At 60.7% G+C, this 11,951-nt stretch overlaps 1 protein-coding gene across 2 annotated transcripts in view; it reads right to left on the reverse strand.

Moving 5' to 3' along the window:
- Positions 1 to 9,213, reverse strand: part of IL4R (interleukin 4 receptor) — a 28,942-nt gene extending 19,729 nt beyond the window's left edge. Inside the window, exon 1 of one of the 2 annotated variants that reach the window (XM_008257908.5) lies at positions 8,899 to 9,213. The gene's annotated coding sequence lies outside the window, so the exon portion shown is untranslated. The remainder of the gene's footprint in view (positions 1 to 8,898) is intronic. The other variant, XM_089321497.1, reaches the window with a different exon arrangement.
- Between the last annotated feature and the right edge of the window lie 2,738 nt (positions 9,214 to 11,951).

Consider the following 11,951-nt stretch of genomic DNA (forward strand, 5'->3'; position numbering starts at 1 on the left):
TCTCCTCTGCTTCTCTGTCTTTGCCCTTCAAATAAATAAACAAAACCTAAAGCAAAAACGGGGATCCTCTGGCTGGGGCATGTGAAAGGCTGTGTATGGGTCAAGGGCAGAGATACAGCACTGGTCAGAGCCCTAGCGCCAGATCCCGGGGCTCACACCAGCGTTGTAGGGAGGGGCCGCTCACAGAGGTTGAAGGCAGAGTCAACAGGATTCCCCGCCAGCACACAGCACGGATGGGGCAGGCTGGGACAGAGAAAAGACGGTTGAGATGCCGAAAACGTCTCAGAGCCTCGGCCAGGACGCACGGACTGTGGGAGGGGCCAGTTCGAGAAATAGGACTGTGCCGGGCCAGGCCCAGGTGCAGGCACAGCGCAGGAAAGGGAACTGCAGGTCCAAAGGAGGCGGGCTGGGCGAGGGCAGAGAGCGCGGCTCACACCTGCGCTCAGAAGGCCCCGCCCGCCCCAGGGCCCCGCACCCAGGGCGAGCAGGTGCCCAGCGAACGACCAGCGTTTCACTTCACTCCTAACACTCAGTGACGCGTGAGCCCAGTTTCCAGACTGGGGAGGTCTGTGAGCGAGGAAGGAGTGGAGGGAAGAGAAGAGAGGAGAACGAGAGAACAGCCAGGCAGGGGGGCGGGCGGGGCCCACTTCCCAACTGCCCAGCTGGGCCCTGGGTGGATCCAAGGCTGGCGTGGGCGGGGCCTCTGCAGCGTTGCTCCAGGGACCAGGGGTCCGGTGGGCCGGGCAGTGGTTCTGGCAATGTGGAGCAGAGCTGGAAGGCTCAGGCTGGACACTCACTGCGGAGCCTTGTGCTTGTGACCCAAGCACCTCCACCCTAGATCCTGGAGGCCAAGCCCGGATTCAGAAGATTCCAGAGGGCCAGGGGAGGGCCCCGGGCCCGGCGACCCCGCGTCCCGATCCCACGTGCTCAGGCGCAGCCACTGGCCCCAGACCTGCCTTTATGACCCTGTGGAGCCCAGGTCCCTGCAGCCTGCTGTCACCCTCGCTTCATCCACTGCTTGTGCAAACCCGACAGGCACGCCCGCTCCCACCTCCCCAGAGCCTCGCACGGTACCTGGCACGCACCAGAGGCTTCCAGAAAGATCTGCGGATTGTCAGAAAGAAACCTCCCTTCCCCCACCTCTCCACCTGCTGTGTGCAGCAGGCAGGTCAGGTCAGCCAGCCCTGATGGAGGCGGGGCTTCGGCTGCAGGGGCCAGAAGTGGCCACTTTCTCACCGCTTGGTCGACACGGACCAATCGTGGCCTGGAGCTCCCGTAGAGAGCTGGGGGCAGGCAGGTGCTGACTTGTTTGCCTCCTCTTAGTGACAGTCACAGCTCCTTGAGGCTTCCTGCCTGAGGCTGGCAGAAATCACCAGGATCCATAGTCCCAGCCGGTCCCCAGTTTCTCCACGGGAGGCCACACCCCGGGCTGCTCTCTCCGTGGGTCCCACCCGTGCCCATCTTCACCCTCAGCTTCTGTCTTACAGAGGAGCACTGGACACCCCCTGCTGCCTCCCACAGACTCATTTAACCCTGACACCATCGGAAGAGGCACAGCAGGTGCCGGGATAGACATGGAGATGAGGGTCCCAGAGGGGCTTCCAGACCTGGCCGAGGACGCACAGCTTGTAAAAGGTGGGGCTGGGGTTTGAACCCAGGCCTCTGGGCTGTTTGGTCCTTGGCACAGTGGATGGCAGGGAGGAAGCAACCCGGAAGTCCCTCTGTGGGCCCCTCTCCCACCAGCAGGCAGAAGTGGTCAAACAAGACCCCTGCACGGAGCAGCAGATTGAGGCTCCCAGGGGCTCAGGAGGCTCCCCCAAAAGGCGGGGCAGTGAGCGGCCCAGAGGAGTCGGCCCTGCCCTCTGCACTGGACCTGTCTCAACAGCCACTGGGACTTTGCCCCCTTGGCAGACCCAATGAGCTTGCTGCTGCCTATCTGCAGACAGGTGTGGCAAGCAGAAGAGGCAGGCCGCATGCTCTCGGTCAAGTTCTTCCAGTTGTCCCACCCCACACTGCTGCTAGCACAGGTGCAGGGACACACAGACGCAGGCAGGGGGCAGCCAGCCAAGTGGGCAGGGGCCACCAGGAGGGCAGGGGCCTGGGAGCATCCCAGACACAGCAGCACAACCCTGGGCCTCGGTGCACACTCCTCTTGGACTGGCTGGGAGAACTTGACAAACCAAAGGGCCTTTGTCTTCCCATCTGTGAAATGGGTACAGGGCTGCTGGCCTCAGAGAGCAGTTGTGAGAAAGCAAAGAGGCCACAGCTGGGCAAGAGAAACCTGACACGGTGTGGACAGTGAGCCGCAAAGGACAAACTCTGAGCACCAAGAAAGCAACCCGAGGCCCCCCACAAACAATGGATGCTGCTGCAATGGCAGGAACTGGGCTCACAGGGCTCAGCTGAGGGACAGTAGCCAGACAGGAGGAAGGCAGGGCTATTGGGTTTCATGCATGTGGGAGACCAACTGGCCTCGGGGTTAGAAGTCAGAGCAGTAGCCGGTGCCGCAGTTCACTAGGCTAATCCTCCGCCAGCTCATGGGGTGAGAGGTGGGGAAAATCTGGCAAGCACAAGGCAAGCCCCAGGCAGCACGCGGCCACCACCAAGTATGCCTGCACGTTGCATCAACAGAGGTAGGGGCTCCTGATCCAAGGAGGTGACAGTCTGTCTCTCCTCTGACATGGCAGGCTTTGGGGAAGGGTCACGGGCGTCGAGTGGGACTTGGAACCATGTCTGCAGCCAGCCCTAACCTTGGGGACAGCACTTGGAACCACTGTGGTGACAGAGTCTGAGCAAGAGGAATCCTGGGCTGGGCCAGAGCAGACGGCGGGAGCTCCTGGCACAGGGATTTGGATTTGCCCAGGTTTCAGGAGACGGTGTCTCCCCAGGAGCTGCAGCCGCTCTGTCCCCAGCGGCTACGCTGTCCTGAGCCCCAGCCTGGCGACGCGCCACAGCCTGTCCCAGGGACGTCTCGTTTCCTCTTTTAAGAACCTCAGGCCTCCCCTGGGACCCACAAAGTGGTGCTCAGTGCCTCTGCTCCCCGAATTCCCTACCAGCCCTTTGTCCCTTTAAACCACACCCTTCAGGCTGGGACGCTAGGCACCGTGGCCAGCTGCAAAGGCTTCTGGGTGGGCGGTGTGAGGTCTGGAATAGCTCAAGGTTCTGGCCTTTCGCAGCCCCCAGGGATGAGAAAGAAAGGAGACGGAGGTGACCGCAACAGAGACAGGTTACTTTACTGACGTGAAGTGGGGGGCAACAGTCTGTTCTTGCAAAGAGACAGCACGCAGGGCGCGCAGAGGGCTGGGTTTTTATCTGGTTAAGGGGTGAATCTGCCACTGTCTGTCCGGAGGAGGGGGCGGGGAGGAAGGGGGCTTGCAGCTGGCAAAGTAGGGAGTAGGGGGCTCTTTGAAACCACCGGCAACTTTGATCTGCTTCACAAGCTGTCCCGGGCAACTTGTGGGTTTTGCCAGCTGTTTTCCAAGGCACCTGGCGGTCACTGAGTCTGGTTCCACACCAAGGGTCTCAACAAAAGGGATGAATTGAGGGCGGGGTGGGGGAGGGGGAAAGGTTAGGGAAGAGGCCACATCATGCCCTTTAGGCGGCCCTGGGTTTGGATCCCGCTGCCCTCCGCCCCTCTGCTCAGCTGTTCCCTCACTATCTGCAATGCAGGCCTGGCTCATTTGAAAGCTGATCTGTAGAATAATCAGATCGTCTGGAAAATGGGGCTCAGAGGAACCAGCCTTGGCCTGATGACACTCCCAGGGTGGCGGGGCAGGGGCGTGGCAGGTGAGCAGCCAACAGGTGACTACCACACACAACCAGGAATGGAGCCTAGCAGTTAAAATCCCAGGCCGGGCATTGTGGCGTAGTGGGTAAAAACCGCCGCCTGCAGTGCCGGCATCCCATATGGGTGCCAGTTCTAGTCCCGGCTGCTCCACTTCTGATCTGGCTCTCTGCTATGGCCTGGGAAAGCAGTAGAAGATAGCCCAGGTGCTTGGGCCCCTGCACCCGCGTGGGAGACCTGGAAGAAGCTTCTGGCTCCTGGCTTCGGATCGGCTCAGCTCCACCCATTGCAGCCATCTGGGGAGTGAACCAGCAGATGCAAGACCTCTCTCTCTCTCTGTCTCTCCCTCTCTCTCTGACTCTGCTTTTCAAATAAATAAATAAATAAATATTTTTTTAAAAAAATGGCCGTATCCCACATCGGAGTGCTGGGTTCTGTGTCTGTCTCTGGCTGCCGACTCCAGCTCCCTGGTGATGTGCACCCTGGAGGCAGCAGGTGGTGGCTCAAATGACCGGGTTCCTGTCCCCCACCTGGGAGCCCTGACCACGTTCCTGGCTCCCAGCTTTTCAGCCCAAGGCCAGCCTTGGCTGTAATGGGCATTTGGGGAGTGACCCAGAGGATGGAAGCTAGTCCTATCTATCTATCAATCGATCATCTGTCTTCTCTCTCTCTCTCTAGCTCTGTATCTTTCCGCCTCTCAAATAAACCCTTTACAACTAAGTGATGGGAAGGCCTTCAGCATTTGAGCGGACTTTTCATTGAGTTTAAATACAGCCGTGAACAGCCGGAGCACTCCACACCTTCCAGGTCTACAGCCCCGCCCTGCTGTGTGACCCTCGGCAGGCTCCTGACCCTCTCTGTGCCTGTGTCGCTGCATCTGTGAAGCCCGAATAACAGTGGCAGCGCCCACTGGGTCCTTAACAGAGTTCCACGGGGTAATTCAGGCGTCTGGCTCCGGCACACTTCCCTTTGCCAAGCTTGCCCCCACCTCAGGGCCTTTGCACTTGCTGCTCCTGCCTGGATCACTCTTGCCTGCATATCCACCTCCGGCTGCTTCAGGTCTCCCTCTCCCTAAGTCAGCCCCTTGCTGGTGCACGCTCCCGGGTCTCCCGTGTCCCCAGCCCAGCCTGGCACCGAACACGAGGGGGCCTCTGTGACTTTCCCCTTACTCCAGGAGCCGTGCAGACTCCTGGCTCCCAGCCCCAGAAGCCAGGGTGGGGGTGGGGGCTTCCTTCCCCACCCCCATCTCCCCTCCCCCCCAGCCCCACCCAGGATCTGCTTCCTCCTTCTGAGGATGCAGAAGCCTGGAGAGCAGCCTGAGCCCAGCGAGGAGGAGGAGGAGGAGGAGGAGGTCGTGGAGCCCCCGCCCCCGCCCCCGCCCGGCGCCCTGCACCCCTCCCCACCTCCCACCTGGCCTTCCCGCAGACCCCAGGTTCCTGAAGCAGCCCCGAAGGTGGTGAGGTGGCCCCACAGCACCCCCAGAGCCAGAGTGAGTCAGCTGGGGCCCGGCCAGAACCCCGAGCACCCTCACCGTTTCTTGGAAAGGCATGCACTGGCGTGTTTACACAGAACCAGGCACAGAGCACAAGGTGGCAGGAAGCGGGGTCCAGCTTGCTCCTCGGCCCCTCCCCCTGGCTCATTCTTGCCCCCGGGGGCCTCTGCCTCTTGCAAATGTCACCTCCTCTGGGAGACCCTCCCTGATTTTCCCTTCCTTTATTCTTTCTAGTACTGTCATCCCCCTCCATGATTGCAGGCTACAGCTGCAGGGTCCCAGCAACCCCTCCCTCCCTCCCTCCCTCCCTCTGCGGTGGGGGGGTGTCAGATGGTAACTGAAACTCAATAGGTTTGCTTTGCCCTTTTCACATTCTGCTTAGTGTGAGCTAACCGCTGTGACTAATCAGACCTGTGTTGAACTCCACATAGAGAGATGTGCACGGAAGAATTCCAGGGGCTGACTGCAGAGACATGGCTAGAACAGCCGGAGCTCACCTAGGAAGGAGCTCTTGACCACCTTGGATCCAAGTGACCACCCCCCTCTCCTTTCAAGCTGACCCTGAGGCTCTGCCTGGCCATTTTCCTCCCTAAAGCCCCCAACTCCCCTTCCCGCCTTTCAAAAGTCCCCTGCTGGGTTAGCCAGGTGGTTCTCTGCCTGCATCCCACCTGGGCCCCGGTTCGAGACCCGGCTGCTCCGCTTCCCATCCAGCTCCTTGCTAATGCACCTGGGAGAGCAGTGGAAGATGGGCCAGGTGTTTGGGTCCGTGCACCCATGTGGGAGACCCGGATGAAGCTCCTGGCTCCAGCTTGGTCCAGCCCCGGCCACTGCAGCCATTTGAGGAATGGACCAGCGGATAGAAGGGGATAGAGTGTGTGTGTGGTGTCAGGGGCGGCAGCTGACTTCTCCCACAGAACTAAACGCCGGGAGAGCAAGCTCTTTGACCCCGGCTCCAGCGCCAGCCCCCGCACGTATTAAGTGCTCAATAAACACTGCAAGAAGTCAATGGGGAAGCCAGGGGCTGCCCGTGAAGAGGTGGGGCTCATTCCCAGGCTCAGGGCAGCTTCTCTGGAAGCTTCTCTGGGACCCTGGGGGGGGGGGCGCTGTGGGAGGGCGCTGACCCCGCTCAGTTGAGGACAAGTCCACCCAGCGGGGCCCAACGGCCAAGCAGGGCCGGGCCTGTCTGCGCGCACAGGCCGCCCAGAGGACTGTAGTCGGTGCAAATGCAGGGAAGCCCCAGGCTCGGCAGGAGGCACGCTCCAACCCCACCCCCCCTCCCTCCGCAGGCAGGGCCCCTGCACACAACTCCGGGCCTTGGCTGCTGCTTCTCCCCAATGCATCTACTGGACCTTCGCAGCGGCATCCCAGCCAGGCAGCCACACAGACTGCCTGCTTTCCCGAATGCGCCTGCGCGCTCGCAAAGTCCCCCCCACAGCAGAGCCTCTGAGACGTGGGCTACCGCGCCAGGCAGCTCTTGAACCCGAGCCACCCGCTGCACTTCTCCACAAGTCAACGACAGCCATAAGCAGCTGGCGCGGACCTACTATGCGTTGGAAACTGTGTCATGGATCGTACAAAAACTGGCTTGGCTCAGCCATCAAGACGCCACGGTTCAAGTCCCAGCTCCACCCTCAGTTCCAGCTTCCTGCCCCTGTGCACCCTGGAAGGCAGCAGGCGAGGGCTCTGGTTTGGGGGTCCCTGGCACCCACCCCCATGCGAGACTCGGATTGCGTTTCCTGGCTCCTGGCTCTGGCCTGGTTCAAGTGCTGCAGGCATTTGGGGAGCAAATGGGATCACCCTTCCTATTATTGTCTGTCTGTCTACACCTCCATCTTTCAAACAAATCAAATAACAATTTAAAACTGACTTGACGTCATCAGCCGTCACCATGGAAGCCAGATTTTTACAAATACAAAGAAACAGCAGGAATACAAGGAGACAGCATCCAGGAGCTTCAGCCCCACGACAGCAAGCAAGGGCCACCCAGGGCAGGCGCCACATCACCCGCCCTCTACTCAGGCCTTACTGTTGGGGGGGAGGGGCGGGCAGGGAAAGGACTAGGGACGGGTCTCTCTTTCGACTGGTGATCCTTGGTGTCAGCCCTTCTGCCAGTCCCAAGCCGGAGAACCTCAGGGCGCAGTGTGGCTGCCACCCCGGCTTTCTGCAAGCCCTCGCACCCACTGTGCCAGGGCCGGGTGGCTGACTCACGCTTGAGACGTGAAAACCCTCAGGTCCTCGCAGACCTGTGGGTGCTGAGCCAGCTCGCTGCAGGGCCGCCTCCCTCCAGGGGCAGCTCTGGGGTGTGATCTGGAACTTTGCATTGCGACTCCAAGCCACTCAAGGTAAGGCCAAATCCACTGGCCTCCTCTCCTGGATACCCCTCAAGGATACCCCACATGGGGGCTGGTGTAGGAACAGCCCCCTCCATCTGCAGCTGGAAGCCCCGCCCACCGCCAGGACCCGAGGTGGTCACCCCCTACTGAGCTCCAGCAGCTGCGCTCCCCACCCCCCAACCCCTGCCACCCTGCCTTCTTCCTCCAGGGGCAGTGGCTAGGGGACAAACAGCAGTGTCCAGGACAGCACAGAGCCCAGTGGGTGCTAAAGGAATGGCTCGGAGGGTCACCGCCCGTCCTGGCTCATTGCGGGGTGGGCTGGCTGGACTCGTCCCACTGAGCCTCAGTTTCCCCATCGGACTTCCGGAATTTCGTAAAGGCACGCTAGTCTCAGCAGACGCGTGGGCTCCGGGAAGCCCAGGTCGGGGCGGAGCTACAGAAGTCGCCCCTCCCTCCCACAGGGCTGGGGGAGAGCAGGGTAGGGCTGCGGCTGAGCGAGGTCTGGCCTGGGGACATTCCCTGCATCCTAGTAGCCAGCAAACTGCTCGGCCCCCGACTTGCCCCGTTTCGAGGAATTCAGATTTTTTTCCCTAGGTTTATCAAACTTGGCTTTCCGGGAAAGAGCCTAGGAGTCTGCATTGTAAGCAAACTCCTCCCGGGAGAATCTGGTTACTGGGTAGTTTATAGTGTCCACAGCTGGGAGGCAGCTGTCTCTGGCTTCGAAATGCATGGGAGCTTGGGCCAGCTGTCCAGGCTGCCCTGGCCTCGGCGCCCGTATCTGGGCGATGGCCTGGTTTGGCTCAGAATCCCCTCAACACTCGGGCCAGAGCCCGAACACCTAAGTGCCAACTCCTACTGGGTGCACGCAACATTCCGAGAAGGCCAAAGGTCGGAAGCGCCTCGCTGCCCCCGCGTCGTGGACCCAGTAGCCACCTCCGCACCGCCCAGGACTCCCCTTCCCCAACACCTGTCCACACCCCTCCATGCGAACCGCATCGCGAGCGCGGGGCAGGGGGCGGCCCCAGACTCGCCTCACCCCACCCCGTGCGCACCGTGTCCCCAAGTCCCTGGCAGGGGGTCCCTGCTCAGGTCTCAGGGGTCAAGCCGCCCTTCCCCACCCACCCCCCACCCCGGCCCCGCGCCACCGCTGCCCCGAAATGGACAGAGCCGGCCCTGGGCTTGCGCAATCGCTCGGGGTCCCCACCGCCTGGGGCCCCCGCCGGCGCCCGAGCCCTTCCTGGGGGGCGACCTCTCGACGCTGGGGGCCGCCCGTCGGCTTTGGGTCCTACCTGACGGCTCCTGGTCCATTCGCCCACCGGGCGCCCGAACGAGAAGGAGGGGAGCCCCGGGCGGCGCGGCGCGGGGTTTTCCTGGGCGCGGGACCCAACCCGCCCGGGCTTCCTGCGCCCCGCCCCGGCGCCCGGCGGATTTGCATGCACCGCCCAGCCAGGCACCACCGGCTCCGCCCCGGCCGCGGGCTCTGTCCCCGCGAGGTCCGAGCCGCCGCCTCGCGCCCCGCGGCCCCCAAAGCTTCCCTGGTCTCGGGGAGACAGAGGCTGCCCGGACTGGGGCTCGGGGACTGGGCTCGGCCCGGACCGCCTGACCCCTGAGCGATTTCGCTTGGTAGCCAGGCTCTGTGGGAGGGAACAGTTGCATTTACAAGGGTGGGAGGGGTCCCTGGACGGCTGGAGTCCTCTCCTCCCCAGCCGCCCAGCTCCTAAAGGGCTAATGCTTGTTCATCCTTCTAATAAATGTTTACTCAGCAGGCCAGCGAAATTTAGATAGTAAAACCACCCTTTGCTCAGTAGCTCGCGCAATCTGCTGGGCCCCCGGCCAAGGCACTGCGTGCATGAACCCATTGAGTCCTCTGACTACATAAACAGTGCTAGTCTGCTATCACCCATTTTACAGATAAGGAAACTGAGGCTAGTGAGAAAGTTGCTCAGAACCACACAGCAGGAAGCCACGGAACCAGGACTCAAACCCAGGCTCCACAGGCCACCAGCTACCGGACACCACAAAGGCATGGAGGAGGGGCCTGGTTAGGCTGTTCGGGACCCCGGCACCCCAGATCAGAAGACCTGTGTTTGAGCCCCAGCCCTACTTCTTTAAAAAAAAAAAAAAGATTTATTTTTATTTATTTAAAAGACAGAGTTACAGAGAGAGGTAGAGACAGAGAGAGAGGTCTTCCATCCGCTGGTTCACTCCCCAATGGGCTGCAATGGCCGGAGCTGTGCTGATCCGAAGCCAGGAGCCAGAAGCTTCTTCCGGGTCTCCCAGATGGGCACAAGGGCCCAAGGACTTGGGCCATCTTCCACTGCTTTCCCAGGCCATAGTAGAGAGCTGGATCGGAAGTAGAGCAGCCGGGTCTTGAACCAGTGCCCATATGGGATGCTGGCGCTTCAGGCCAGGGCTTTAACCCGCTGCACCACAGTGTAGGCTCAAGCCTCAGCCCTTCTTCTGATGCCAGCTTCCTGCTAATGCACACCCTGGGAGGCAGCTAGTGATGGCTTAAGCCGGTTGGGTCCCTGCTGCCCACGTGGGAGGCCTGGCAGGCCCCCACCTCGGCCATTGCAGGCTATCAGAAGTGAATTAGACATGGGAGATTTCTCTCTCTGCCTTTCAAAAAAAAAAAAAAAATTCCATGATGGAGCAAAATGATAGGGAAAAAACTAGAGGCCCTAAGAAGAAAGTAAAACAGAGAGGGGCTTTCTAGGTCAGTGGGGCCACTGGCCAGGGGACGCTTTTCTGGGTAGGAGACAAGTGAGCTGATTCCCTGAAGTGGGAGTGGGGGGCGGGGAGGGGAAGACCAGTTTAGGAAGAGCGTGTAGCAGGTGCAAGGGCCCTGGGTTGGGAACCCGCTTAGCCTGTTACAGGAATTATACCAAGTCCAGGGTGGCTGTGGAGTACTGAGTGCAGGGAGAGCAGAGGAGGGGAGATGGGAGACAGGCAGGCAGGGCACGGCTGGGGGCACAGACTCCACTGACCCCACCATCCTGTCCTCAAAAAGCTCCCAGCCTGAGGGTGGAGACAAACTCTCAACTCCAAGGGCAGCCCAGTGGGGTCCAGTGCTGTGGCGGAGGGTGAGCCAGGGACCAGCAAAGCCCCCATAGACCCCTGGGTAAGGTAAGGTGTGGCTTCTTTGACCTTCTCGGTCTGTCTCGGCCCCACTGTGGCCCCAGCCCTGTGACAGACAGACAGGTATGAGGACAGAGATGTGGACTCTGCCCTCTGACACCTTCCAGTCACATCAGCGAGGCAGTCAGCTCAGCGAGGGAACCCTGGACTCGGACCTGGGAGTCCAGGAGGGCTTCTTGGAAGAGATGTCTTCTGACCAGTGAATCAGTGTGGAAGAAGGGAAAGGCGCACGCGTGTATGTGTGTGTGTGTGTGTGTGTGTATAACCCAGAGGGGAGATGTGGCATGGGAGTGTGGGAAAGCTGCCATCACCCAGCAGCTGTCCCAGTCACCTCCTGGTACCAGATCCTGGGCCAGGCCTGGGGAGACACAGCCCCACTCCCTGGCCCTGGGGAATCACTGGGTCACCACAAGCAATTGAGAGGGGACAGACACAGAGGGGACCCCGGGGAGGGCTTCCAGGAGCTTTGGGCTTCCAGAGTAGGTTTCTCCAGACCAGATGTGACTCCCACACCTGCACACACGTGTGCAGGCACACACATGCACACACCCACAGTCACATTCCCACTCTCCCACTCACATATGGTCACATACACACTCACACACCCACACACTACACTCATGCATACTAACACTCACACTCATGTACAATCACACACACTCGTGTGCACACTCTCAAGCAGTCATGCTCATGCACACCCGCACAGTCACACAGCCACACTTGAGACACATCCACACACCCAGCCAGTTTGGAATTCAGTCCTGCAAGAGAGAGTCCTTGCTTTGTCTGTGAGCCTCTGAGCCATCTGAGACGGTCACTGAAAGCCACCTCTGAGGTGCTCTGGGGATGTGGGGCGTGGGCTGGATCCAACCGCACACTGGGCTCCCAGCCCGGTCTCTGAGCCCTTAACTCACCCTGCCTCCCCTCCTCGCCCTGCATCTCACTGACTGTGAGTGTGGGCAGAGTGGGTCATCGGCCCGCAGCCTCAGCTTCCTCCTCTGTGAAGTGGGCGTAAGAGCGGACCCACCTCCTAGGGGTGAGGGAGAGGGACATGCGAGCAACACCGCCTGCCATGCATCAGGTCCTCGATAAGTGTTCCTGGTTGTGCTTCTCTTCTAATTTTATTTATTTTCATTTTATTGAGAGGAGGGGGGAGGGGGAGGGGGAGAGGGAGATCTTCCTTCCATGGGTTCACTCCCCGAAT

The sequence above is a fragment of the Oryctolagus cuniculus genome, chromosome 19 (genome assembly GCF_051225735.1).
Source record: "Oryctolagus cuniculus isolate XC-2025 breed Fujian yellow rabbit chromosome 19, ASM5122573v1, whole genome shotgun sequence".
Classification (NCBI taxonomy): domain Eukaryota; kingdom Metazoa; phylum Chordata; class Mammalia; order Lagomorpha; family Leporidae; genus Oryctolagus; species Oryctolagus cuniculus.